Below are 27,041 nucleotides of genomic sequence, written 5' to 3' on the forward strand. Positions count from 1 at the left end.
ATCCACAAGCGGAATTTTTTACAGGCGGAAAAGCCACTGTAGATGTGCTACGTGGGACCCTTTCCCTAACGCTACATAGCCTAACTAACATGTATTTTAGCCAGGGCTTTAAAAAGTCGAAAATACATGTAAATGTTCAGAACACATTTACTCCAGTTTTAGGGCTGCAACATATTCATCCTATTGTCGGCATACTGTCACTTGTCTCTAGAACTAAACTACAAAAAATACATTTTCTTTGCTTAAGGAGCGTATGGAAGAATTTATGATCGAAGCATTTATGAACTTCACAAGTTCCTAAGTAGCATAAAATGCAATGGCTGACGCTGGGGCCATCTGTGCATCTTAACTACATTTCATTATAGGCAAGTTTCTCCAGCAATCGAGTAATATGACAAAATGGGAATGTGTAAAAAAATAAATAAATAAAATAAATTAACAATTTATTAACATTTTGCGCTTAGAATTCTTTTAATTTCCCATAGACTTGCACTTGCTTCAGACTTCAGTGTTAAAACGTATCTCACTCTATATGCTGTTCACAAACTTCCTATTCAATTACATAGAAAATGGGTATCTGCTTGTATTTCTTCATCTGACGGAAGTAATTGCTTTCTCCAGGGGTTGCTGTCACAGAAGAAAAGTGCCTTCTATTCTGACAGATTTCAGCTATAAAAACCATTTGTAAATTAGTCCAATTTAAAGAGCCAGTGTATTGGAATAAAATGTAGTAGAGGTGTCAGGCAGCTGCACTTCATAAAACCAGAAGGCAAGCAGTAGTATACAGCAGGGTCATATACTGTATGAACGGCTGTCATTACACAGAACATGGAAGGTGACAGGCAATTATTATAGTGTTCACTCCATATATAATGGCCACACACTTTACCAACCTACTTGCATTTTTTTGGTCAGTATATATTTTGTATTTTTGTTCCTAGACTTGACTTTTTTTTACATTTTTATGCTGCATTTTCTGTTTCTTTAACATGATTAAGGGGAAATACAATGTAAAGACCACAACACCATAAGGGATAGTACATACTACAATGTAACATCTGGCTGATATAGTTATATACCTCAGTGCGAGAAAGGAAACAATAACTGCATCTGTGAAAGTACATTTCATTATCCTTTGACTTGCACATGCATGCGTATTACAGAACCACTGATTTTAAAGGAGTTCTCCGTTCCCCCGGAATCATGCACGCGGCACCCCGTTTGTAATCAGACCCTGAAGCGTGTTTTCGCTCCGGGACTGATTACCGGAGACTACAGGGCAGGTGGCGTGTGACGTCACGCTCCGCCCCTCAATGCAAGCCTACGGGAGGGGGCATGATAGCTATCATGCCCCCTCCCGTAGGCTTGCATTGCGGGGCGGAGCGTGATGTCACACGGGGGCGGAGACGTGACGTTACACGCCACACGCCCTGTAGTCGCCCGTAATCAGACCCGGAGCGAACACGCTCCTGTGACTGATTACAAACGGGGTGCCGCATGCATGATCCCGGGGGTCCCCAGCGGCGGGACTCCCGCGATCAGGCATCTTATCCCCTATCGTTTGGATAGGGGATAAGATGTTTAAGCACCGGAGAACCCCTTTAATACGAGACCTGTCAACAGCCTGTAAAACAGAAGATCTCTTAGCTAAAGGCGACACTTATTCTAGCCTTCGGTGGAGACTTAGCCTACTGTAATTCCACACAAGTGGTTCCTGACCCTTATAGTGTACCATATTTGGCAGTATTGTACCACATTTGTAATAGGAACTACGATTCATAAGATTTAAAAAAAGTTGTTATACATCTTGTCAGTGTCAGATCGATGATTTTGTAGTACATCTTATCCCCTATCCGCCATCTCCTGCCCGGCGTCCCAGCTCTCTGCCTGAATGTAGTGTTTCGACCACGGCACAAAGCTGTGGCTGACAGGTCCCCTACATGCATCTTTAGAGATGTGTCAGCCAGAGCTTAGTGCCGTGGTCGACACACTACATTCAGGCAGAGAGCTGGGACACCGGGCAGGAGATGGCGGATAGGGGATACTTTTTTTATACTGGACTGCTCCTTTAAGTCAGAACAATTATAAGGCTAGGTTTCTACACAGGTTTTTTTTTTTTTCAAGCTTTTTTGCTTAAAGGAGTGGTCCGGCGCGCACTTTTTTCATTTTATCCCGTCCGGGCTGCAAAATAAAAGAAGATAAACTTTCTCTTACCTGCCAACGAGCCCCCGGAGCTCCGGTACACTCCGGTACAGGTGTTCGGTCCCCAGGCTTTATTCTTCTTACTTTCTGTTAGCCCGGCACGTCACACAGAGCTTCAGCCTATCACTGGCCGAGGCGGGACATCGCTGCGGCTGGTGATAGGCTGAAGCTCAGTGTGATGTGCCGGGCTAACAGGAAGTAAGAAGAATACAGCCCGGGGACCGAACACCTGTACCGGAGTGTACCGGAGCTCCGGGGGCTCGTTGGCAGGTAAGAGAAAGTGTGTTTTCTTTTATTTGCAGCCCGGACGGGATAAAATGAAAAAAGTGCGCGCCAGACTACTCCTTTAAGCCAAATCCAGAAGTATATTCAAAAGGAATGGGAAATATAAGGACTTATACTTTTCCCTCCCACTGGACTTCTGACTTTAGCTTAAAAACTGCAGTGGCAGTTTTAAAAAAAAATGCCCAAAAAAGCTTGTATGGAAACTTAGCCTAAGAATTAGCACCAGGGCTATTTTTGCCATTAGGCACCTCTGGACCTATTGAAGTGAACAGAACAAAATCACTTAAAGGGGTACTCCGGTGAAAACCTCTTTTCTTTTAAATCAACTGGTGCCAGAAAGTTAAATATTTGTAAATTACTTCTATTAAAAAATCTTAATCCTTCCAGTACTTATTAGCTGCTGAATGCTACAGAGGAAATTCCTTTCTCTTTGGAACACTGATGACATCACGAGCACAGTGCTCTCTGCTGACATCTCTGTCCATTTTAGCAACAATAAGTACAGGAAGAATTAAGATTTTTTAATAGAAGTAATTTACAAATATGTTTAACTTTCTGGCACCAGTTGATCCAAAAGAAAAAAGGTTTTCACCGGAGTACCCCTTTAAGTTAACAGAACTTAAAGGGGTATTCTGGCCAAATACATCTTATCCCCTATCCAAATGTGGTGAGGGTGTGATGAAGGGCAGATGTTATTACCCTTAGAGCAGATGTTGTTAACCCTGAGGATTCGTGACACCAGGGCATGGTTATCCTCTACACCACCCGAGGTATGGCTGCTGGTTCATGGGCCAGGCGCGGGGCAAATAATCACTCCGATGCAAGGTTATGGAACAACAGCAGCTTTACTGAGGCAGACAGATGTTAAAGACAGATGATAAAGTCAACAACTCTAGACTGAACTAGGCTAGCTCGTCCCTACTATATAAGGGAGCAATTTGGAGGGATCCTATAGGTCACCCACAAGTCACCTGGTCACTGACACCTTCCCTGGTAACACAAGACTTAGTAACAACATTTAAAGGCATATTAACATGAGTATAATACATTAACTCTTTGTATCATAGAAGGAACAATGAGAGTCCTGAGGAGTGTGGAGGCCAGGGGACTGGGACTGAGTCCACCTGATAGGACCAACAGTGTACAGAAGGGCCACTCCTGTACTGCGCCACCACATAAAGGATAGGGGATAAGATGTCTTATCGCTAGGGGCCCGCCGCTGGGACCCCCCCTGCGATCTCCGTCACACCCCCTCCCATATATATGAATGGAGGGGGGGTGGCGTGACTTCACGTCTCCAGTCCCAGAAACAAAGAGGTTTCTGATACTGGAAACGCAGCCCTGCATAGAAAGCAGGTGCTGCAGAGAGATCGTGGGGTTTCCCAGCAGTGGGCCCCCGGCAATCAGACATCTTATCCCCTTTGGATAGGGGATAAGATGTATTTGTCTGGAACACTCCTTTAAGTGATTAAAAAATAAATAAAAAATGAATACTTTGGATATAGCTGCTGCCATGCTTTGGCATAGAGAGAGAACATCCCCCCCCCCCCCCTTGGGTGAATCCACATGGGCAAGAACGGCTTTAAATTTTCCCTGCATATTTGCAGCCATAACATGGGCAATACGTTGTGCATTTCTGATTGATTTCCCCACTTTTGGTGTGTAGGGATGAGATGCACGGTAAATCTGCAACAAAATTATGCATGAGGTTTTTACTGCGTATTTCATGAATAAACCCCAATACTTATGGAATCCTACTGATGGGGTGTATTCAGTCGGAGTGCTTAGGGCTGCACAAGCTGTATATACAGCCCTGATCAGCACTCTTTAGTTCATCTGGGACAATAAACTGAGCTGTGAGGCCTGAAAAGGGGAATTAATCTCCTGCTCATCTCCTGAACTGATCTGCAGGCCTGTGCTTTATCACATTGCACAACTATGCTGTGAAGCGAGGAATATTCATAAGGCCTACAAAGTGCAGCGATAACAAACAAGCCCTGCACTGAAATGTTATCTGTATAAACATCACCTATTAAGCTGCTGCTTGCTTATATTCTTCTAAAAAGAACTCTAGTGGATTATTACAGCTTAGTTTTGGGAAAACACAACGATAAATAAGGGACAGCTTTTATGTAGGACCCAACACTGTGGGATTTTGTTACAAGACAATGTGGTGTCCCAGTACAGGTACATTGTGTCAAGGTATTTTAGGCCCTGTCAGATTGAGACCTCCAGTGTCCTGGGGGCTCCCCTAAAGGGACTCAGCCATTTATATTGTGTATTTGCACTGTTATAACTTAGCAATCCATTATTAGGTGTCTGTAGCTTTAAGTACGTTACCTAGCAACCTCATGCTTAGTCAGGGTATATGAGAGTGGAGGACTGAGGGCTAGACTAAACTTTTGTGTAAGGTGTTATATTATGTTATTACTTGTATGTAACTTTATTGTAAATCCTAAAGGGGATACAGACAACTCTATGATCCACAGCTGCCTGGCCAATGGGCTTTAGTTTAGCCTTCCCTTATAAGGGGTGGCATTTCCTGTGTGAAGGAGAGTAGGAGAGTAGAGGAGGAGAGGAGTTGAGAAGAGTGGTGTGGAGTTCAGAATACAGAGTGGAGGTCCGAGCAAGTTCAGAGGAGGTGAAGCTCCGGAGTAGCAGAGAAAATCCGCAGAGGAGTGAGAGCAAAGATGAGAGGGAGATAAGAAAAGTATGAAGTAACCCCAACTAATAGCAAGCCTTTACTTCAGCCTTGATCAGAGAATTCCTAAAGGACAATTCATTATCTTCCGGCGAAAAGCCACAGATCTACCGACACTTCAGTAAGTGACTTTAATCTCAAGCCTAATATAGCGCAGACCTAACTCCTAGTCCGGCCGTAAGAACCAAGCATATATGCAATATCAAGTCCAGGCACTGCAAGCTGTTAAACCTTTGGGAGACTTTGGTTGGGCGCTGTGGAGATTGTACCACCTATCTTCAAGTTAGTAAAGCCTCCGTTAAACTGCAACCTAGTGTGGAGTCAATTCTTTCCTTGTTAGCCTGTGGGGAGACGGAGTTCCCCGGACCTGTAGTACCCCGGGAAATACCAAGACTACAGTGTTGTCACGTGACATTAAGGGTTAATACCATCCGACCCTGGGTTCATAACCCTCCCAAGAACCAAGTAGCTAACCCCAGCGTAGCGGTGGCTGCGGACCTCACCCGTGGCCACCACAACAATGATCCATAAGTTTCTGATCACACTGAGCTTAGGCTCTGTTCACATCAAATGTGGAACCTACAATGCTGGTATAGGCTGGTAGGATCTAATGCTGGACACTGACCTATCCCAAAGTATAGGCAAACAGTGAAATACATTGCTAAGAGGGTCTCAATGTACTGTCACTATGCATTCAAAATGTTATTAGTTTACAATTTTTTATGGACTAGTGAACTCTGCTAAGCTGTTCTATACAGGCCAGGCGGGAATTCAGGCCTAATGACGTACGTCATTAACAGCAGGGACGCATGCGCGGAGGTCCTGTGTGTGTATCACACAGTGGTCTCAGCGCTGACATAGGTGGGATAGGCGAGTAGGTGGCTGAGCTGTGCGCACCCAGCCATGCCTATCCGACTGTTGCTGACCACCAAAATAGCTTGATTTCCAGGCTGACAACTTAAGGAAAAGCACAGCCGAAGGTATGGCTGCATTGCTTTTGTTATCACCAGTGCTGGTAGTAGTCTGGGAGGGTTCCAAATTGGTCATAGTTGCGCTTTAAAGATTCACCACCACGCCACTAACAAGAGAGCATGGAAAGGAGCCTGGTCAGTGATCATTCTGTATAATACTACCAGGGCTGCACTCACTGCTCTGCTGGTACAGGATAAGTAATGTTATAGTATACAGTACTGATCCTGAGTTACATCCTGTATTATACTGCAGAGCTGCACTCTCTACTTTGCTGGTGCGGTCATGCTGTGTACTTATATTACATCACTTGCCCTGTACTGATTCTATGTTACATCTGGTATTATACTTCAGAGCTGCACTTACTATTCTGCTGGTGAGGTCACTGTGTACAATTCACTACTTCTCTTTTACTGATCCTGAGTTACATCCAGTATCATGATCTAGAACTGTACTCACTATTCTTCTGGTGAAGTCACTGTGCACATATACTAAATGACTTATCCTGTACTGATCCTGAGTTATACCCGGTTTTATACTCCAGAGCTGCACTCATTATTCTGATGGTGCGGTCACACTCTGTACATTGGTGGTGAGAGGATCAGTGGAGACTTAGAGATAGTGAGAGGATCAGGGAGCCTGTGGACATATGGAGAGGATCAGGGGGCCTGGGGAGATGATAGTAAAGAAAAGCAAATACATTTGAAATAACAGCAACTATATTAATAACAAACATGTCGCTAATATGGTGGGGGGGGGGGATACAATTTTTAGAAATAGACTGTCAAGTGCTACTCTTTCAAATAAAAGGTCAGGAACCACTGTGATCGAGGATACAGTAGAGGTTATAGGCAAATCAAAGTAATAGAATGGAAGACGCACTCACCAAATTCTTGCTGGGTAGACAGCTTTCTGCTCCCTGTGCACCTTCGTACCTGGTGATTTTCTGTACACCATGCTGCAATAAAGAAAGCTGTCTTCCCAGCAAGAATTTGGTGAGTGTGTCTTTCATTCTATTACTTTGCTTTGCCTATATTTGCTACCTTAACTGGATAATTGCACCAAGATCTGGGGACTTGTTACACGCATATTCACCGGTACACTTTGGGATTGCCCACACCTTGATACCCTATTGTGGTCCTACGTTGCTAGCGGTGCCGGACGTGTTTTCTTAGTATACGGACTCACAGTAGAGGTTACTTTATACCTTTTGTTTTAGGATGTTAATGCACTAATACTTAATTAGTTTTTAATTGTTCTTTTCAGGTTTAATCTGACAGCTTTCAGAAAACAACTCCTTTGGATTGTGGTATGTACTTGTATCTATAGCTTTATGGAATAAAAACATTCACAAGACTGTTCTGAATACTGTACAATGTAAGGCAGTAATATTGCTACAATTGCTAGGTCTACAGGAATAGAAGCATCACGCTAGTCCTTAAGCTGTCACTCAAATGAGCATTCATGTCACATTTTGTCACACCTGCATTTAAAGCTTCATTGGCTGCCTCTGTCTAAGGCTATGTTCACACGGAACATTCCCCCTGACAGAGGAGCACCTGCAGAACAAGCCAGAGCTAGGACCTCTCAGAAATGCACCATCTCATAGATGGCAATGCATTTTCATGCAGACTCCGTAGAAAGAATAGACATGATTATTCTTTCTGCGGACTCCGGAATTGGGAGGAAATGTCTTCCATAGAAACTCCACCATGTGCACAGTGCAAAAGAATCCCATTGAAATAAATGGGACACTGCTGCAGCGGAATGTCCAATACCAAAGTGCAAATTCCATCCTGTGAACATGGCCTTATGGTTCCATCAAAAATAACACAGCATGCTGCGTTATACTGTCTGGTAAGATGCCCCCATTTTGGAAACCCTATGGACCATATGAAAGTCAGTGGGTTCTGTCAAAGCACTGTTTATGCCTAGCATGTAATAGAGTACTTTTTTTCTTTCATTGTTTTGCTCAATGGTGCCGCAGAATAATACAAAATACAATGTAGGCAAAAACTCAGTCTAAGCTACAGGTATATGTCAGAATATCATCAAAAATGGATTCCGACCTAGGTGTGCTCCAGCATGGCCACAGCTTTACTAGACCAAATGTAGTCTACTTGGCCTGTTTGATGCTGGTAAATGTTTTATTTGTAGGATACAAAAGTGTGGTAGATTATTCTTATACATGTATACATTGTATTGATTTGCACTGCGACTATTCGGTCAGTATTAGGTGCTGGTATGCAAACATGTCTGTGTAGCCAAAGCTTCATGATCCCTCTCCTGACAATCCTCATGCATCATTGGTGTTTTTGTAAATAAGAAAGGCACGTCAGCGGATCTGACCTTCTTTACCTTTTGACTGCAGCGGTGTGACAATCTTCTTTCTGGAAGAAAAATCATCATTGTTTTTTCGAAAAACTGGAAAACAAAAGACAAAATGTCATTACGCATATTCATTATGTATACACATACAGAGTAACATCCTGCTAACTAAATAGCTGTTCTTCCCCGAAGATGCATTAAATCATTAAACCTGTTTTAAATGTTTATTGAACACATTTAGTTTCCTTTTTTGTATTGTTCTTTTCATTTTTTATGCATCAACTGGTGTCAGAAAGTTAAACAGATTTGTAAATTACTTCTATTTAAAAATCTTAATCCTTCCAGTATTGATCAGCTGCTGAATACTACAGAGGAAGTTATTTTTATTTTTTTGTTTTTTGCTTAATTTCTTTTCTGTCTGACTACAGTGCTCTCTGCTGACACCTCTGTCTGGGTCAGGAACTGTCCAGAGCAGGATCGGTTTGCCATGAGGATTTGCTCCTGTCAGCAGAGAGCACTGTGGTCAGACAGAAATGAAATTCCAAAAGAAAAGAACTTCCTGTGGAGCATACAGCAGCTGATAAGTACTGGAAGGAGTAAGATTTTTTATATAGAAGTCATTTACAATTCTGTTTAACTTTCTGGCACCAGTTGATTAAAAAAAAATAAAAATTCCAGCAGAGTACCCCTTTAAATCAGTGTTTCCACACTGGTGTGCTTCCAGCTGTTGCAAAACTACAACTCCCAGCATGCTTGGACAGCCAAAGACTGTCCAAGCATGCTGGGGGTTGTAGTTTTAAAACAGCTTGATGTACCCTTGTCAGGATCCGGACTGGTAAGCAGCGAGGACACTGGAGGTGGAGGTGATGGCGTGGGCCGTACCAGGGGAACGGAATCTAAGGGGTTACTGGTTTTCACCAGAGCCCGCCGCAAAGCGGGATGGACTTGCAGCGGCAGGTAACCCCCAGGTCGTTCCACCCGATAGCGACTCAACTCCACTGACAGCTGAGACAGGCGCGGTACACAGCGACAAGGCAAGAGCAAGGTCGGACGTAGCAGAAGGTCAGGGCAGGCAGCAAAGGGTCGTAGTCAGGGGCAACGGCAAGGATCTGGATACACAGGCTTGAGATACACAAAACGCTTTCTCAGGGCACTAGGGCAACATGATCCGGCAGGGACAGGAAGGGGGAAGTGGGTTTTTATATGAATGGGAGTGATTGACAACTGATTGGGCCAGGCACCAATTAGTGGTGCACTGGCCCTTTAAATTTCAGAGAGCCGGCGTGCGCGCGCCCTAGAGAGCGGGGCCGCGCGCCGGGACGTGACAGCCGGGGAACTGGACAGGTGAGTGGATTGGGATGCGACCCGCGGGCGGGAGCGTCCCGCTACGCGGATCGCATCCCCGCCGGCAGTGACAGTGCAGCGCTCCCAGTCAGCGGGTCTGACCAGGGCGCTGCAGACAGGAGAGTGCCGCGAGCACTCCGGGGAGGAGCAGGGACCAGGAGCGCTCGGCGTAACAACCCTGTTGTGGAAACACTGATTTAGATGTTGCTTCTTTGTTAAGGGAATATTCACACGGGGTAGTGATATGACACTTTTAGTAGAGGCTTTGCCACATTTGTGAATTTTTTATATACTTACTTTCCAGATTTTGTATTTGCATGCTGCATATTTTGGTAGCCTGGATGCAGATTTGCCCCTTAAAAAAAGGTTAATCCTTAGTCAAAACCATGGCCAAATCTATTTCTTCTAGATTCCACCATGCGAACATAGCCTAACAGGAAGGAAGGAAGCTTTAGGCTATGTTCACACGGGGGTAAAATGTGCGGAATGTCCGCAGGAAAATACTGGCGGACATTCTGCACATTTGAGAAATTGGACGGATGCTGGGACCATTAGGAAAGATGTCATCTGATAGACGGCAATGCATTGCTTTGCTGACTTCGCAGAAAGAATAGACTTGTCTGTAGATGCCGGAATCAGAATTTCCACGGCAGAAACATCAGGCGCGAAAAATTCTGCCATGTGAACGGTCCAGCAGAATCCCAAGGAACTCTGCTGCAGCAGAATTCCTGTGAGGACATTCCGCACAAGTTCCGTTCCGTGTGAACCCAGCCTCAGAACATGTAAAGGGCTAGTGTTTGTATTTATGTGTTTGTTGCAGACCTGGCCCTCACTAAGTACAGTTTAATAGATAATGACACATGTGATAGCCTGGGGGATGTAGGGTATGGGGAGTGTAGCTGTGCGGTTATTAAAGGGTGCATGTTAACCCTTGCTATTCGTGACGCCAAGGTGAGGGCTCCTCAGTAACACATTTTGATCAAAAAGGGGGGACACATTTTAATCAAACAGAGTACCTAGAGTGCTGTTGCAACTTTCTTTTTTGTACATGAGGGCTCCTCAGTAACACTTGTCCTACCGCCACTCTTCCCAAGAGCGATAGGGAGGTAGATAATAATGGATTGTCCACAACCAGAGAGTGTTCTGAAACAGTATTAACTTTTCCTGAAGGTTTTCTGCAAGCTCCAATAACAGTCTCTAAGCATAACAACGGTTTCCCTTGGAGATTGACAAAGGTTGGGACTTTAGCATTTAGAGTCTTTTAGTACTGTGCGTTGTTCCACTGGATTTAGGGGATTTAGTTGCGGTCCAGTAGTCACGCTAGCATTAGCGGGGATTTAGATTTGAACTCACGGTTTTGGTTTCGCTGAGGCCGGCAGGTTTTTGAGGCCTAGCGTGTCTTTGAAATTTGCGTAGAACCATCCTGGTAGTCCGGCATCCACGAGAGCAGCAACCCAACGGAGCAATAATTAGAGGCAGCTCCCTTATATGGGCAGGGGCTGGACAAACGCTAATTGGTCCATACTGATGTCAATCACCATTACAAAGATTTGTGGGTAACATACCATAGAGATTACTAGCATGGTCACATGACCGAAGGTCCTGCGACGCTGAACAAGGTAAGCACCATACATTACTATGAAATATATATAATTATTAAATATATACAGATATTAGCAATGGAGATAGACTTGAGGAGAGGCGACTAGGGGCTGTCTCACCTGAGGAACCCTACCCGTAGTTACTCTGACTTTGGTGACTTCTACGCTAGGTACGGTATGCAATACGGTACCAGGACACCACACACAGTTTGCCTCCAATCCTGTTTTTCCAGGTTATTCTGACATGTCCATGTGATCCATATAAACCCTGATATTTGCTTTGAACCATTAACTGTGTGTTTGTAGGACTTTACAGTAGACATTCTCTTTGTTTTTCTACTATTTGCCAAGCCCCTCATTATTGCACATTACAAGTGGTCAGTCAATATTGAAGTCTACGAAGCCGCCTATTCCACAACTGCAGGAAGTTTGAACTTTGCTCCAGGAACCTACTTTTTTGGTTGTTGTTCCAGTTTTAGCAACTTAGAGACAATGCTCCGAGCTATGAGACTTATCCCTCTGTACAAGAGCATTCCATTCCCTAAGCCCACCTGCTCTGACTTGCCTGCATGTATTCTTCTCACGTATCACCTTTTCTAGTGAACTGTTCCCTTAAGGCCAGGCTTAGGTCTGTTTATTTGTTTCCCTCCCAAATAAAGGGCTTGCCAAATACACAGTGCAACAGAAAAACGTACTAACTCAGGACTACAGTGGTCCCTCAACATACGATGGTAATCCGTTCCAAACGGACCATCGTTTGTTAAAACCATCGTATGTTGAGGGATCCGTGCAATGTAAAATATAGGACAGTGGTCTACAACCTGCGGACCTCCAGATGTTGCAAAACTGCAACATCTGGAGGTCCGCAGGTTGAAGACCACTGGTAGAGGAAGTTGTACTCCAATGCAGCATAGGTTTGCTATGGGGATTTTCTCCTACTCTGGACAGTTCCTGACATGGACAGAGGTGTCAGCAGAGAGCACTGTGGTCGTGACAGAAAAGAAATCCAAAAAGAAAAGAATTTCCTCTGTAGTATACAGCCGCTAATAGGTACTGGAAGGATTAAGATTTTTTAATAGAAGTAATTTACAAATCTGTTTAACTTTCTGGCATCAGTTGATTTAGAAAAAAACGAAGTTAGGTATTAGGATTGGGGCCCATTTTTATACTGGACTGAATGTACTAGATTAGGCCTAGTAAACACAGTAATGGAAATTAAATGGCAGTTCCCTAATGTTGCGGGATTTCAAAAATCACTATCTTTAGCCTCTGGAATGATTTACTATACGTGCGGCTTCACATTCCTTGTCATTTGTGATGCTGCTTTCAGCATGAGCTATTCTGATAATAACATTGTACTGGGAAGTTTCATAGCATTTTCAATACATTTGATGACTTGCTGTTAAAAAAAAATTATACACATATATTTATATATTGTATAATATAGTTTTGATTTTAAATTTTTTTTTATCTCAAAAATATAAATCTACTGCAGATAGATCTCCCTGAAGTCTAAGTTGAATGTTAACTGAAGTAAAGCACTGCTGCAGTATTTGGAGCTCTTATGTCAGCAGGTATGTGCTGTTTACTCAGGCAGCAATGAAATATGAGGTATGCAAGAATATCATCCCTTGCATGGACACGGAGTGGTACTGATGTGTGAGCTGCACAGGGTTTAGCTGCAGTATAAGAATATCTGTGGGAGATTTGGCACTGCCTTCCATATACCTCCTGCCAATTACTAAGCTGAGCAGTATCAAAGCCCACTCCTCCATCATACCCTGCCAGCTGTGGTCTGTAGTTCGGGTATACCGGTGGTTTTATTTATTTTTAATTTTTTTAACCTTTTTTTTATTTATAATTATTCAGTCTATGTGATCTAAATTGAACTACTGTAATATTGTTGAAAGTTGGCAGCAGAGAATTCACTAAAGTATTTATACATATTTATAATATAAATGTATAAATAAGTATTCATCCGAAATATTTATTTGTACTTTCTAGTTTTTTTTATTAGGTGGATTACAGGAGTACATAAAAGTAAAACAAAAAAATGATGCCATATTCCGGGGGTATTTGGGGAAAAGGGCACAGCCCAAGGGTCCAAAATGGTAATGGGGCACATAACACTCACTTATGAAATCGCACAATGTTATTTTATAGGGGGTCGGATCTCTGATTATTTTTCTTATATGGAGTTCACTTTATTTTTAATCCATCGCTATATTTTCTCATTTTGTTCCAAAATGTTTTATTCTTCCACCCACCATGGTCTGGTCCCACACCCCAGGGTCAACTCCTATCCAAATCCATTATACATCCATACACATAAGCCATTAAAGGGATTATCCAGGAATATAAAAACACAGCTAATTTCTTCAAAAAACAGTACCACGCCTGTCCTCAGTATTTCCTGAGCTGTGCCAGTTTCTAATTCTGTAGCTACTTTGCACAATGGAGGTGGGAAGCCAGCTTACCCAGCTCCCCTGCCTCATCGATATTCACTTGCCGGACCGCCCCCTTCCTGAATATGCTAAAATGTTCACTTCCAGGTGTTCATTTTCCAAGGAGATAAGCTGCCACCACAGAGCCATCTAGCATCAGGTTCCTCCAGGCTCCTCATTTATAAAACAGAACGTTCGGCAAAGTGGAACATTTATGTGTATGGGGTAGACAGGAGGGATGGCTGTCATCGACCAGCTATCACCAGCTATCAAAGGTGGATGTGCACATTAAAGGGGAACTCTGACCACCGCACAAAGCTGTGGTCAACATGCCCCCTCCATCTATCTCTATGGAAGAGCCAAAGATACACAAGCCCTACAAGAGCCAAAGATACATCAAGGGGGCTTGTGGACCACGAGAAAAGCCTGTGTTCTAAACACAGATGTTCAGAACATCGGGGTCCCGGGAAGGAGATCGCAGGGGGTCCTAGCAGTCAGACCATCCATGATCAGACACTTATCCCCTATGCTGTGGATAGGGGATAAGATGTTATTTACCAGAGTTACCCTTATATAGGAACATTCATAGACAAATGTTCTGTTAGTTTTATCATTACTTCTACACTGAAAAACTTCCTTTTGAAAAGACTTAGAATGTAAAGCATCCCTGATGTGGCATTGCCTCCAGCCGCACAGCTAATAAGCCTGTGTTGGTGGCTTCCAATGTACCACACTGCTTGGGAAAGGTCATGAGAGACCAGGACTGAAAGCAAAAAGAAAAAAACTATTGTATTTTCTTTTCTTATAAATCCCATAGACTTATATTCCCACGGGGGATAGAAAATACCATTGAGTTTGGATAATGTCCAGTAAAAGTCTACAACTTAGAGTGAGAACGTTTCTTGCCCATGCTCTAAAAGCGCGTTCCCTGTGGCTCCTGACTGACATCTCAAATCTCTTACATACAAGTATTAAATGTCTATTTCTATACAACATGACAAGCATGATCTACTGAGGCCATATACAATCTGCCTTTAAAGGGGACAGCTCAATGATTCATGGATAACTGGTCGCATGGTTGCCAACTACCAGGAATTCCTGGACAGGCTGTAAAAATATAAGGATTTTTTTAGAGTCTGTGATAAAAAAAATGACATGTGAATATGGCAGGGGTGCCACCCCTCCTATCCCTACTATTGGTGGTCTAGACGCGACCACCAATAGCAGATCGGGGGCAGGGGGGGTTAATAGGCGGGGCAGAACGTGGAAACGACAGAGGACCGGCTCCGGAGTCAACTTACCGATCTGCGGAGGCTGCGGGCGATGATCGGCATCGGAGATCGGCTGGCGGCGATGTCGTGCAGCAGGCTCCCTGGATCCGACGGAAGCCGGTAAGTTGCCTAGCAACATCTGGAGGGCTGCAGTCCGAGACCACTATATAGTGGTCTCTATACTGTAGCCCTCCAGATGTTGCACAACTACAACTCTGAGCATGCCCAGACAGCTGTTTGGGCATGCTGGGAGTTGTAGTTTTGCAACAGCGGGAGGGCTACAGTTTGAGACCACTATATGGTAGTCTCTGAACTATAGCCCTCCAGATCTTGCAAAACTACAACTCCTAGCATGCCCACACAACTGTTTGCTGTCTGGGCAAGCTGGGATTTGTAGTTTTGCAGCATCTGGAGGGCCACAGTTTGCAGTGGTCTCTATACTGTAGCTCTCCAGATGTTGCAAAACTGCAAATCCCAGCATGCTGGGAGTTGTAGTTGCGATCCCTCCAGCTGTTGCATAACTTTATCTCCCAGCATGCCCTTCGGTGATCAGTACATGCTGGGAGTTGTAGTTTTGCAACAGCTGGAGGCACACTGGTTGGAAAATATTGAGTTAGATAACAGAATCTAACTGAAGGTTTTCCAACCAGTGTGCCTCCAGCTTTTGCAAAAGTACAACTCCCAGCCTGCATGGTCTGTCAGTACATGCTGGGAGTTGTAGTTTTGAAACAGCTGGAGGTTTGCCCCCCCATGTGAACGTACAGGGTACATTCACACGGGCAGACTTACAGTAAGTTTTCTGCTTCAAGTATGAGCTGTGGCAAATTTTTGGACGCAGCGCAAACTCTTAGCAGGGAGCTCACTGTAAACCTCCGCCAGTGTGAATGTACCCTAAAAACACTAAACTACACTACACTAACACATAATAAAGGGTAAAACACTACATATACACCCCCTTACACTGTCCCCTCCCAATAAAAATTAAAAACGTATTGTACGGCAGTGTTTCCAAAACGGAGCCTCCAGCTGTTGCAAAACAACAACTCCCAGCATTTCTGGACAGCCACTGACTGTCCAGGCATGCTGGAGATTAGCAACAGCTGGAGGCACCCTGTTTGGGAATCACTGGTGTAGAATACCCCTATGTCCACCCCTATTCAAGTCCCTAATTTAGTCCTCAAATGCGCATGGCGCTCTCTCACTTCGGAGCCCTGTCGTATTTCAAGGAAACAGTTTAGGGCCACATATGGGGTATCTCCGTACTCGGAAGAAATTACACTACAAATTTTGGGGGCTTTTTCTCCTTTTACCCCTTATGAAAAGGAAAAGTTGGGGTCTACACAAGTGTTAGTGTAAAAAAAAATTTACACTAACATGCTGGTGTTGCCCTTTACTTTTTATTTTCACAAGAGGTAAAAGGAAAAAAAGACCCCCAAAATTTGTAACGCAATTTCTCCTGAGTACGGAAATACCCCAGAAGTGGGCGTAAAATGATCTGCGGGCGCATAACAAGGTTCAGGAGTGAGAGCGCACTATGTACATTTGAAGCCTAAATTGGTGATTTGCACAGGGGTGGCTAATTTTACAGCAGTTCTGACATAAACGAAAAAAATAAATACCAACATGTGACCACATTTTGGAAACTACACCCCTCATGGAATGTAACAAGGGGTATAGTGAGCCTTAAAACCCCACAGGTGTTTGACAAATTTTCGTTAAAGTTGGATGGGAAAATGACAAAAAAAAATTTTTTTCACTAAAATGCTGGTGTTACCCTAAATTTGTCATTTTCACAATGGAAAATAGGGAAAAAAAGCCCCCCAAAATTTGTAACCCCATTTCTTCTGAGTAAGAAAATACCCCAAATTTGGATGCAAAGTGCTCGGCGGGCGAACTACAATGCTCAGAAGAGAAGGAGCGCAATTGGGATTTTGAAGAGAAAATTTGTCCGGAATTGAAGGCCACGTGTGTTTACAAAGCCCCCATAGTGCCAGAACAATGGACCCCACAACATGTGACCCCATTTTGGAAACTACACCCCTCACGTAATGTAATAAGGGGTACAGTGAGCATTTACACCCCACAGGTGTCTGACAGATTTTTGGAACAGTGGTCCGTGAAAATGAAAAATTACATTTTTCATTTGCTCAGCCCACTGTTCCAAAGATCTGTCAAATGCCAGTGGGGTGTAAATACTTACTGCACCCCTTATTAAATTCTGTGAGGGGTGTAGTTTCCAAAATGGGGTCACATGTGGGGGTCCACTGTTCTGGCACCACGGGGGGCTTTGTAAACGCACATGGCCCCTGACTACCATTCCAAACAAATTCACTCTTCAAAAGCTCAATGGCGCTCCTCCTCTTCTGAGCATTGTAGTTCGACCGCAGGGCACTTGACATCCACACCGGTCGACCGATTCGACCGGTCGTGTACAGGACCTTAGTGGTGTGCAGTCTGTATTTCCATACTCAGAAGAAATGGGGTTACAAATTTTGGGGGGTATTTTCTGCTATTAACCCTTGCAAAAATGTGAAATTTGGGGGGAAACACACATTTTAGTGAAAAAAATATATATTTGTTTACATATGCGAAAGTCGTGAAACCCCTGTGGGGTATTAAGGCTCACTTTATTCCTTGTTACGTTCCTCAAGGGGTCTAGTTTCCAAAATGGTATGCCATGTGTTTTTTTTTTTCTGTTCTGGCACCATAGGGGCTTCCTAAATGCGACATGCCCCCCGACCAAAATTTGCTCTCAAAAAGCCAAATATGACTCCTTCTCTTCTGAGCATTGTAGTTCGCCCGTAGTGCACTTCAGGTCAACTTATGGGGTACCTCCATACTCAGAAGAGATGGAGTTACAAATTCTGGGGGGTATTTTCTGCTATTAACCCTTGCAAAAATGTAAAATTTGGGGGGAAACACACATTTTTGTGAAAATTATTATAATTTTTTTTACATATGCAAAAGTCGTGAAACCCCTGCGGGGTATTAAGGCTCACTTTATTCCTTGTTATGTTCCTCAAGGGGTCTAGTTTCCAAAATGGTATGCCATGTGGGGGGGGGGGTTGCTGTTCTGGCACCATAGGGGCTTCCTAAATGCAACATGCCCCCCAAAAACCATTTCAGAAAAACGTACTCTCCAAAATCCCCTTGTCACTCTTTCGCTTCTGAGCCCTCTACTGCGCCCGCCGAACACTTTACATAGACATATGAGATATGTGCTTACTCGATAGAAATTGGGATACAAATGGGCTACAAGTATACATTTTATCCTTTTACCCCTTGTAAAAATTCAAAAATTGGGTCTACAAGAACATGCAAGTGTAAAAAATGAAGATTGTAAATTTTCTCCTTCACTTTGCTGCTATTCCTGTGAAACACCTAAAGGGTTAAAACGCTGACTGAATGTCATTTTGAATACTTTGGGGGGTTCAGTTTTTATAATGGGGGTCTTTTATGGGGTATTTCTAATATGAGGACCCTTCAAATTCACTTCCAACCTGAACTGGTCCTTGAAAAATAGTGAGTTTGAAAATTTTGTGAAAAATTGGAAAATTGCTGCTGAACTTTGAAGCCCTCTGGTGTCTTCCAAAAGTAAAAACTTGTCAATTTTATCATGCAAACATAAAGTAGACATATTGGAAATGTGAATTTAAAATTTTTGGGGGGGAATATCCATTTTCCTTACAAGCAGAGAGCTTAAAAGTTAGAAAAATGCAAAATTTTCAATTTTTTCATCAAATTTTGGGATTTTTCACCAAGAAAGGATGCAAGTTACCACAAAAATTGACCACAATGTTAAAGTAGAATATGTCACGAAAAAACAATCTCGGAATCAGAATGATAACTAAAAGCACATTCCAGAGTTATTAATGTAAAGTGACAGTGGTCAGATGTTCAAAAAACGCTCTGGTTCTAAGGTGTAAAATGGCCTGGTCCTTAAGGGGTTAAAGGGGTATTCCAGGAATTTTTTTTATTTGACTATGCTACAGGGGCTGTAAAGTTAGTGTAGTTCATAATATAGTGTCTGTACCTGTATGTGATGGTTTTCTCACAATTCTTCTGTGATTTTCACCCCAATATTTATTTTTAACAGCATACAAAATGACTGTTGTCTCAGATTTTTCCCAAGTTGCAATGCGGCCGAGACCTGACTCACTAGTCAGCTGATGACAGGGAGCCTGTCTCCTTCAATGGGTGGAGGGATCAATCTGCAACAAATACAACAGCTGTAGGCACCCTGATTGAAAACCACAGGTCTTTTGTTTCAATGGGTGGGGTGGCTGATGTGTGAGAGGGAGGAAATGGAATTGTGGGATTTGTAGTCATAAAAACATAAGTCAAACAGGAAATACAAGTTCACAAAATGCTAGCCACAGTGTTATGGTAATTTCACAACATAGCCATTTAGCCCCAAGACAGGCGCAGATCCTTCCTAAGCATGTCCATTACTGTCTGCCAGGTACATACTAAAATCACCTCATGGTGGATAACTCCTTTAACATGTGCTTCTCTGTGCAGTGACACTTATTCAATGAAGATAGAGAATGAGAAAAATTGCTGCCATCTCTGTGGTGGTCTAAGCACTAGCATATGCCTCACCACCAGCTGTCCTTGTCAATGAGACAAGTGTCCATTTATGGCAACCTTCACAGTCTCCCACTGTGTATATATATATATATATATATATATATATATATATATATATATCTCATTTCCCTCACTTTTGTGCTTGGGCTTTCTGTCATGATTCACAGTATATTAAGTAATGTTTTTTGAAGATGAGAATTGAAACATAACTCTCCATAACTCTCTGCTCCACAAGACCTAAAACCTGATCTTAATTATAAGCCTTTCTTTGACAGCATCTAAGGGGGAAACATTTTGGAGGAGATTTATCAAAATCTGTGCAGAGAAAATGTTTTCCAGTTGCCCATAGCAACCAATCAGATCGCTTCTTTCATTTTTCCCAGGCCTTTTCAAAAATGAAAGAAGCGAGCTGATTGGTTGCTTTGGGCAACTCAGCAACTTTTCCTTTGGACAGGTTTTGATAAATCTCCCCCTTTATCTTTTATATGGCATGTAAAGGGTTATTATAAGTATCTTGTAAAGTAATGGCACATCACTAGGATATACCATCACTTTATGTCCAACCTTTCTGACCCCCATTGATTTGACAAACAAAGGTGCTGCAGCACTAGTTTTGCATGCTCTCTCGGAACTCCCAAAACTCCCTGAAAGTGATTTCATATCCTAACAATATGTTATCACTGAACAAGAAAGGAATACCCCTGATGTAATGGGGAGGATTGATCAAGTTGTCTTTCTATAAAATTCTCTTTGTTGCCCATAGCAACGAATCATTGCTCAGCTTTCGTTGCACCAGAGCAATATGTAGTGGCATTGCTAGTGGGGTGTAAGGGGTGCAGACCTCACCAGGTGACACCCCCAAATGGGATTACTTGGCCAAATAAAAAAATATGAAGTGTCCCATTCTATTCCTGTATATACTGTGTGTATGTCTAAATGTGTGTGTATATACTCTGCATGTATGTATAATGTGTTTGGATATACTTTATGTATGTGTGTATATCAGGGGGCCCAACAGCAACTTGCAAGCCCCATAAACACCCTCAGCTATGATTGGTTGCACCAACAAAGAGAATCTTACTATAAGTCCACTTTATAAATTGTGCTATATATGGCATATTTGTCCACTCCATTGGGGGAGATTTATCAAAACCTGTGCAGAGGAAGAGTGGTGCAGTTGCCCATAGCAACCAATCAGATTGCTTCTTTCATTTTCCACAGGCCTCTTTAGAGGCCTGTGGAAAATGTAAGAAGCAATCTGATTGGTTGCTATGGGCAACTGCACCACTCTTCCTCTGCACAGGTTTTGATAAATCTCCCCCCATGTCTGCATGTTTGGAGAGTGATGCCTCATATATTTTTGTGAGGATGAGTGTAAGGTTTCCTAAAAAGCTCTACCTCGAAAATTCTCCACCGCCGATGTGACAGGAAAAATAAAAAAACAACATCAAATCCTGGGAGGCATTTTTCTGCCTGAGCTGTCTTTCAACTACACCAAATGTTTGGGATTACTAAACAAGTCTCCCAGCAGGAAAGCTGCTGTTACACCCTCAATGTAAATTCCCATTCACTGCAATAGAAAATCATGTGTAAAAACAAAACAAAAAAACAAATAGCTAGAGGTAAATGGCAGCAACAAAGTAACCTATGTAATGTAATTTATATTACATCCACAATTCATTCCCCCGACATCTGCAATCAGGGGAGAGTGAAGACACCCACATATACATTAGATAGACAGCTGCTCTCTCGGGGTTCATTCACACCAGGTTTATTGCAATACAGCCAGATTCAGCGGGATAATTTAAAAATCGGCTGTTGTCGTCTCCTCGCTGGGCCCGTGCCGCACCCCATTTATTTCAATGAGCTGGACAGAGTTAGATAGGGACTCCAGTCAGCTCATTTTTGGACCGTATCCGGTTGCATTGCCACACTGAAAATTGTGGTCTGCCACGTGGTCATCTGTAGGTTTAGAGTTGCAAGACCCCCCTGAAAGTCGTCTGAACCGGCCAAAGACAGCAGGTTTGGCTGACAGTCTAAGGTGTATTAGCACAGTTAAGGCTTGAAATGCAATTGGGACAATCAATGATATTTATCAAGTGACCAGTTGCCCCTATATGTACAGTCAGGGCCGGGACATGCAGTCCCCTTCATTCATGGTCTCTTAAGTGTAGAAATGTTGAATAAACAGTTACTCATTTAATTGCCCCTGTGGCCCCCTCTTTCCACTAGTCACAAAAGTACATACAATCCATTTGCCTTCACCCCCATCATGTCCCCTGCATACAAGTTTGTAGCCTGCAAGGATTTAAAGGGGTACTCTGCTGCCCCAGCATTAGGAACATTTTGTTCTGAACGCTTGGAGTAGGCGACGGGGGGTCGTGACGTCACTGCTACTCCCCCTCGTGATGTCACACCACACCCCCTCAATGCAAGCCTATGGGAGGGCGCGCAGTGACAGTCACGCCCCCTCCCATAGACTTGCATTGAGGAGCGTAACATGACATCACAAGGGGCGTGGTCGTGATTTCACGACCCCTCCCGCACGCCCGCACCCACCATTCTAAATGATTGCTGGGTGCTGCACAGAGATCGTGGGGGTCCCCAGCGGCAGGACCCTTGCAATTAGACATCTTATCCCGTATGCTTTGGATAGGGGATAAGATGTCTAGGAGCAGAGTACCCCTTTAAAAGCAATTTTTTTTCTGTTTTAATCCATAAATTGCACCCCTCTCCCCTCAATGGCACTTTCCACAGCTGCCTACTTAGTTCAACCCCAGTCCTGTCCCTGTGCATACTTGTACATTTTTAATAGAAAATATACATTTATATATACTGCATATTTAGAGCATAAATCTGCATAATGAGAAGTTAATTGATAGGGGTCTCACTTCCTATCTTATCAGATTCATGGGGGAATGCATGGCTCTGTAACACGCTTTACCTTATCATTAATAAATATTACATACTTGTGTTTTTAGTTGGAAATTTGCAAAGATTTATGTGGATAGCAGCAATTGTGCAACAGGGAGATTGTATCTGGATTTATGCCAGTATATGATAAAAGTGACACCAGCAAAGGTAACTACAGTGCAACATAATACACTGCTCAGAAAAATAAAGGGAACACTAAGATAACACATCCTAGATGTGAATGAATGAACTAATCGTATGAAATACTTTGGTCTTTACATAGTTGAATGTGCTGACAACAAAATCACACAAAAATTATCAATGGAAATCAAATCTATCAACCCATGAAGGTCTGGATATGGAGTCACACTCAAAATCAAAGTGGAAAACCACACTACAGGCTGATCCAACTTTGATGTAATGTCCTTAAAACAAGTCAAAATGAGGCTCAGTAGTGTGTGTGGCCTCCACGTGCCCGTATGACCTCCCTACAATGCCTGGGCATGCTCCTGATGAGGTGGAGGATGGTCTCCTGAGGGATGTCCTCCCAGACCTGGACTAAAGCATCCGTGAACTCCTGGACAGTCTGTGGTGCAACGTGGTGTTGGTGGATGGAGCGAGACATTATGTCCCAAATGTGCTCAGTCGGATTCAGAGGAACGGGCAGGCCAATCCATAGCATCAATGCCTTCCTCTTTCAGGAACTTCTGACACACTCCAGCCACATGAGATCTAGTATTGTCTTGCATTAGGAGGAACCCAGGGCCAACTTCACCAGCATATGATCTCACAAGGGGTCTGAGGATCTCATCTCAGTACCTAATGGGAGTCAGGCTGCCTCTAGCAAGCACATGGAGGGCTATGTGGGGCCCCCCAAAGAAATGCCACCCCACACCATTACTGACCCACCACCAAACCGGTCATGCTGTAGGATATTGCATGCAGCAGAACGTTCTCCACAGCGTCTCCAGACTCCAGTCTGTCACATGTGCTCAGTGTGTACTTGCTTTCATCTGTGAAGAGCACAGGGCGCCAGTGGCGAATTTGCCAATCTTGGTGTTCTCTGGCAAATGCCAAATGTCCTGCATGGTGTTATGCTGTAAGCACAACCCTCACATGTGGACATCAGGCCCTCATACCACCCTCATGAAGTCTGTTTCTGACCGATTGAGTGGATACATGCACATTTGTGGCCTGCTGGAAGTCCTTTTTCTGGGCTCTGGCAGTGCTCCTCCTGCTCCTCTTTGCACAAAGGCGGAGGTAGCGGTCCTGCTGCTGGGTTGTTGCCCTCCTACAGCCTCCTCCACATCTCCTGATGTACTGGACTTGGAGTTACATTGTGTTGTTTTAGTGTTCCCTTAATTTTTATTGAGCAGTGTATATAGATCCTACACTGGAAAAACTGTAATGATCTGTATGTTACTGGGCATTTCTCATGGAACACCGCCTGACAAAGGAGTTGCAGAAGCCCCAGTGTTGCTCTGTATAGGAAATGTTATCCCCTATCCAAAGAATAGGGAATAACAAGGTGGTTGGAGTGGGTCCTACTGCTGGAACCACCAATATTCCTAAGAATGGAGTTCAATTGTCTCTGAAATGAAAGGAGCAGCACTGCGCCTATAGAAGCTTCTATAGATCCTTAGTAGTGATGAGCGGCATAGGCCATATTCGAATTTGCAATATTTCGAGAATATATGGATGAATATTCATCCCAAGTTCACGAAATTCGCATATTCGCTATGTTCGTTCTCTTTTTTTTTTTTTTTCATGCGAAAATTCGGAATGAAATTCGCATAGTGCACGTGCGCGATTATATCTTTCACCTAAAAGAAGGGAGGGATCAGTGTCCTCTGTGTGGAAGTGCTGATATTCGCATATTCGCAAAAAAACACACGAATATTTGTCATTACCAATATATATCACTATATTCTAAATATTCTCAAAGTGCCGATATTCATGTTAAAAATTAGCATTTCGAATATTCACCCTCAACATTAATGATTACAAGACTCGCCATTTACATGCACATCTGGCTCCATTCCTATGGAGAAAAGGGAGGCAGCTGCCAGACACTCCTAGTGCTGCTTATTCTGAACATGTAATTTAACCCTTTCTTTTCCTCCTTGCAACAAAAAACTTAAAAGCCAGTTCTGCAGCCCTATGTTAACAACCAAACAGCCCATGTGGTAGGATGGTCGGTTGCTCCAAATTTATAACTAATACATAGGGAAAACAATAGAACAAGTCTTGAAACTGAAACATGTTAGAGCAGTGTTTCCCAACCAGTGTGCCTCCAGCTGTTGCAAAACTACAACTCCCAGCATGCCCGGACAGCCTTTGGCTGTCCGGGCATGCTGGGAGTTGTAGTTTTGCAACAGCTGGAGGCACACTGGTTGGGAAACACTGTGTTAGAGGGGGTGCACATGGATGTTTACCAGACCCCTATACACAGTAGATCATAACCAGATCCTTAAAAACAAAAACCCCTCTCCTGAATATCAACCAACTTTAACCACTGGTTTTCTGTTATAATGATCAAATGACATGCAGTTTACTAGGATATTACTGGTGTATTAATCGTTGATAAGTTCTCATGCGTTGGCCCCTTTGGGCGCGGTGCCATAAATAAATAGCCATTTTACATAAAGCTGTTACCTCTATCTCTTCTTATACAACTGGAATTCATTCATATAAAGTAGGAATAAAAATGAAGGTCTCTCCCAGGCCCAGCTTTCCTGCCTCACTGCATGCAAAGAGTGATGACTCCAATATATTTCAGCAATATCAGCAAGACTCTTCCCTTTCCCAACCTACCTCTGGTCGCTGTGATAAATGTGTGTCTGCCTACATTGTTTGGGAATACGAAACGAATAACTGATGCAGTATTCAGGCCAACTATTGTCAAGCTGAGATTGATGCTGTGCATGCCCAAAGAGTCCGATACTGTTCAAGCAGCAATAAAAATATAGGACGTTTATGGTCAGGGAATAGCAGAAACATTAGGATAAATGTATTACATTCCTCTGGGATCATCTGGATAAATGTTGTGGAAGAGATCCTCATTGATTTTACAGTCATCATTAACCAATGCATGAAATCCTTCTATAATCTTGTATTCTTATAATGTGGTTATTATAGGGTGGATGAACCTCCATATAAAGAAGAAAAGTTCAACCACAATGAAAAGGTTCCTTATAAACAAGAATCTGTTCTGCTATGTAGATGTATATGACTACAGTGGTCCCTCAAGTTACAATATTAATTGGTTCTGGGACGACCCTTGTATGTTGAGACCATTGTATGTTGAGACCAGAACTCTATGGAAACCTGGTAATTGGTTCTATAGGCACCAAAATGTCATCCAAAAATAGGAAAAAGGGAGAATTGAAGAAAAATAAGTAGATAACTAATATAGATAAAGCAAATCCTTACATATAAAAGTAATAAAGATCTGCTGGGAGCTGTAATCACTGTCTATGTCAGTGTTTCCCAAGCAGGGTGCCTCCAGCTATTGCAAAACTACAACTCCCAGCATGCCCGGACAGCCAACCGGGCATGCTGGCAGTTGTAGTTTTGCAACAGCTGGGGGCACCCTGCTTGGGAAACACTGGTCTATGTAGAGGACAGGAGCTTCTTCAGGGTCCTGTACAGTACACAATGTCCTAATAAAGTAATGGAGTCGCCCTCACCTGGTGTCCAAAGGAGCAGGTAACAGGTAAAGAGTACAGAACATGTAATACCTCCCTGTACTGTAGGGGGCGCTACCAGACACCAGTCAGTGCATATGCTTCAGTAATACAGGGGTTTTACCAGTGAATGACCATATTGATTGGTCGGTTCTTCCAGCCATTGACAGGTATCACAGATCTGGACTGTCTGCACATTGTATGTTGAGTCTGGTTTCAACTTACAATGGTCCAGAAAAGACCATTGTATGTTGAAACTATTGTATGTTGAGGCCATTGTAAGTTGAGGGATCACTGTATATGGTCAAATTCTATTAACCTTAGCAAAGGAAAGCGAACATGATGGCTCCAGCAATTGTGCTATTACAAGTTTTAGCACAAGTTGTTGCCTTTTCAGATGTCCATGTGGCTATGACTCTCCCCCATTGATTAATATGTGCATTGAGATGTATACATGTTCTTTATTTTACTTTTTATGATTGTCTTAAGCAGATAGGGCTCTTCATGGTAGCATTGTTAATGTGTGGTCCCTAGTTTTATTGTGACTTGTTGAGTGTGGGTTGGAATAGGAAGCAGCCAAACCCATGTAGAGTCAAGAATAAATTCGAAACACACATTGCAATCTCTGGTGTTTATTTCTTATATGTTAAAGGGGTATTCCAGGCAAAAACTTATTTTTATACATCAACTGGCTCCGGAAAGTTAAA

The 27,041-nt window shown here is 43.1% G+C and overlaps 1 protein-coding gene across 2 annotated transcripts in view; it reads left to right on the forward strand.

Moving 5' to 3' along the window:
- The window catches only part of SEMA4B (semaphorin 4B), a 284,324-nt gene that overhangs the window by 104,327 nt on the left and 152,956 nt on the right, over positions 1-27,041 (forward strand). Inside the window, exon 2 of one of the 2 annotated variants that reach the window (XM_056572013.1) lies at positions 7,424-7,466. The exons of the other annotated variant lie outside the window; for it this stretch is intronic. The gene's annotated coding sequence lies outside the window, so the exon portion shown is untranslated. The remainder of the gene's footprint in view (positions 1-7,423; positions 7,467-27,041) is intronic. 2 annotated transcript variants of the gene reach the window in all.

This window comes from Hyla sarda, chromosome 4 (genome assembly GCF_029499605.1).
Source record: "Hyla sarda isolate aHylSar1 chromosome 4, aHylSar1.hap1, whole genome shotgun sequence".
Lineage (NCBI taxonomy): Eukaryota > Metazoa > Chordata > Amphibia > Anura > Hylidae > Hyla > Hyla sarda.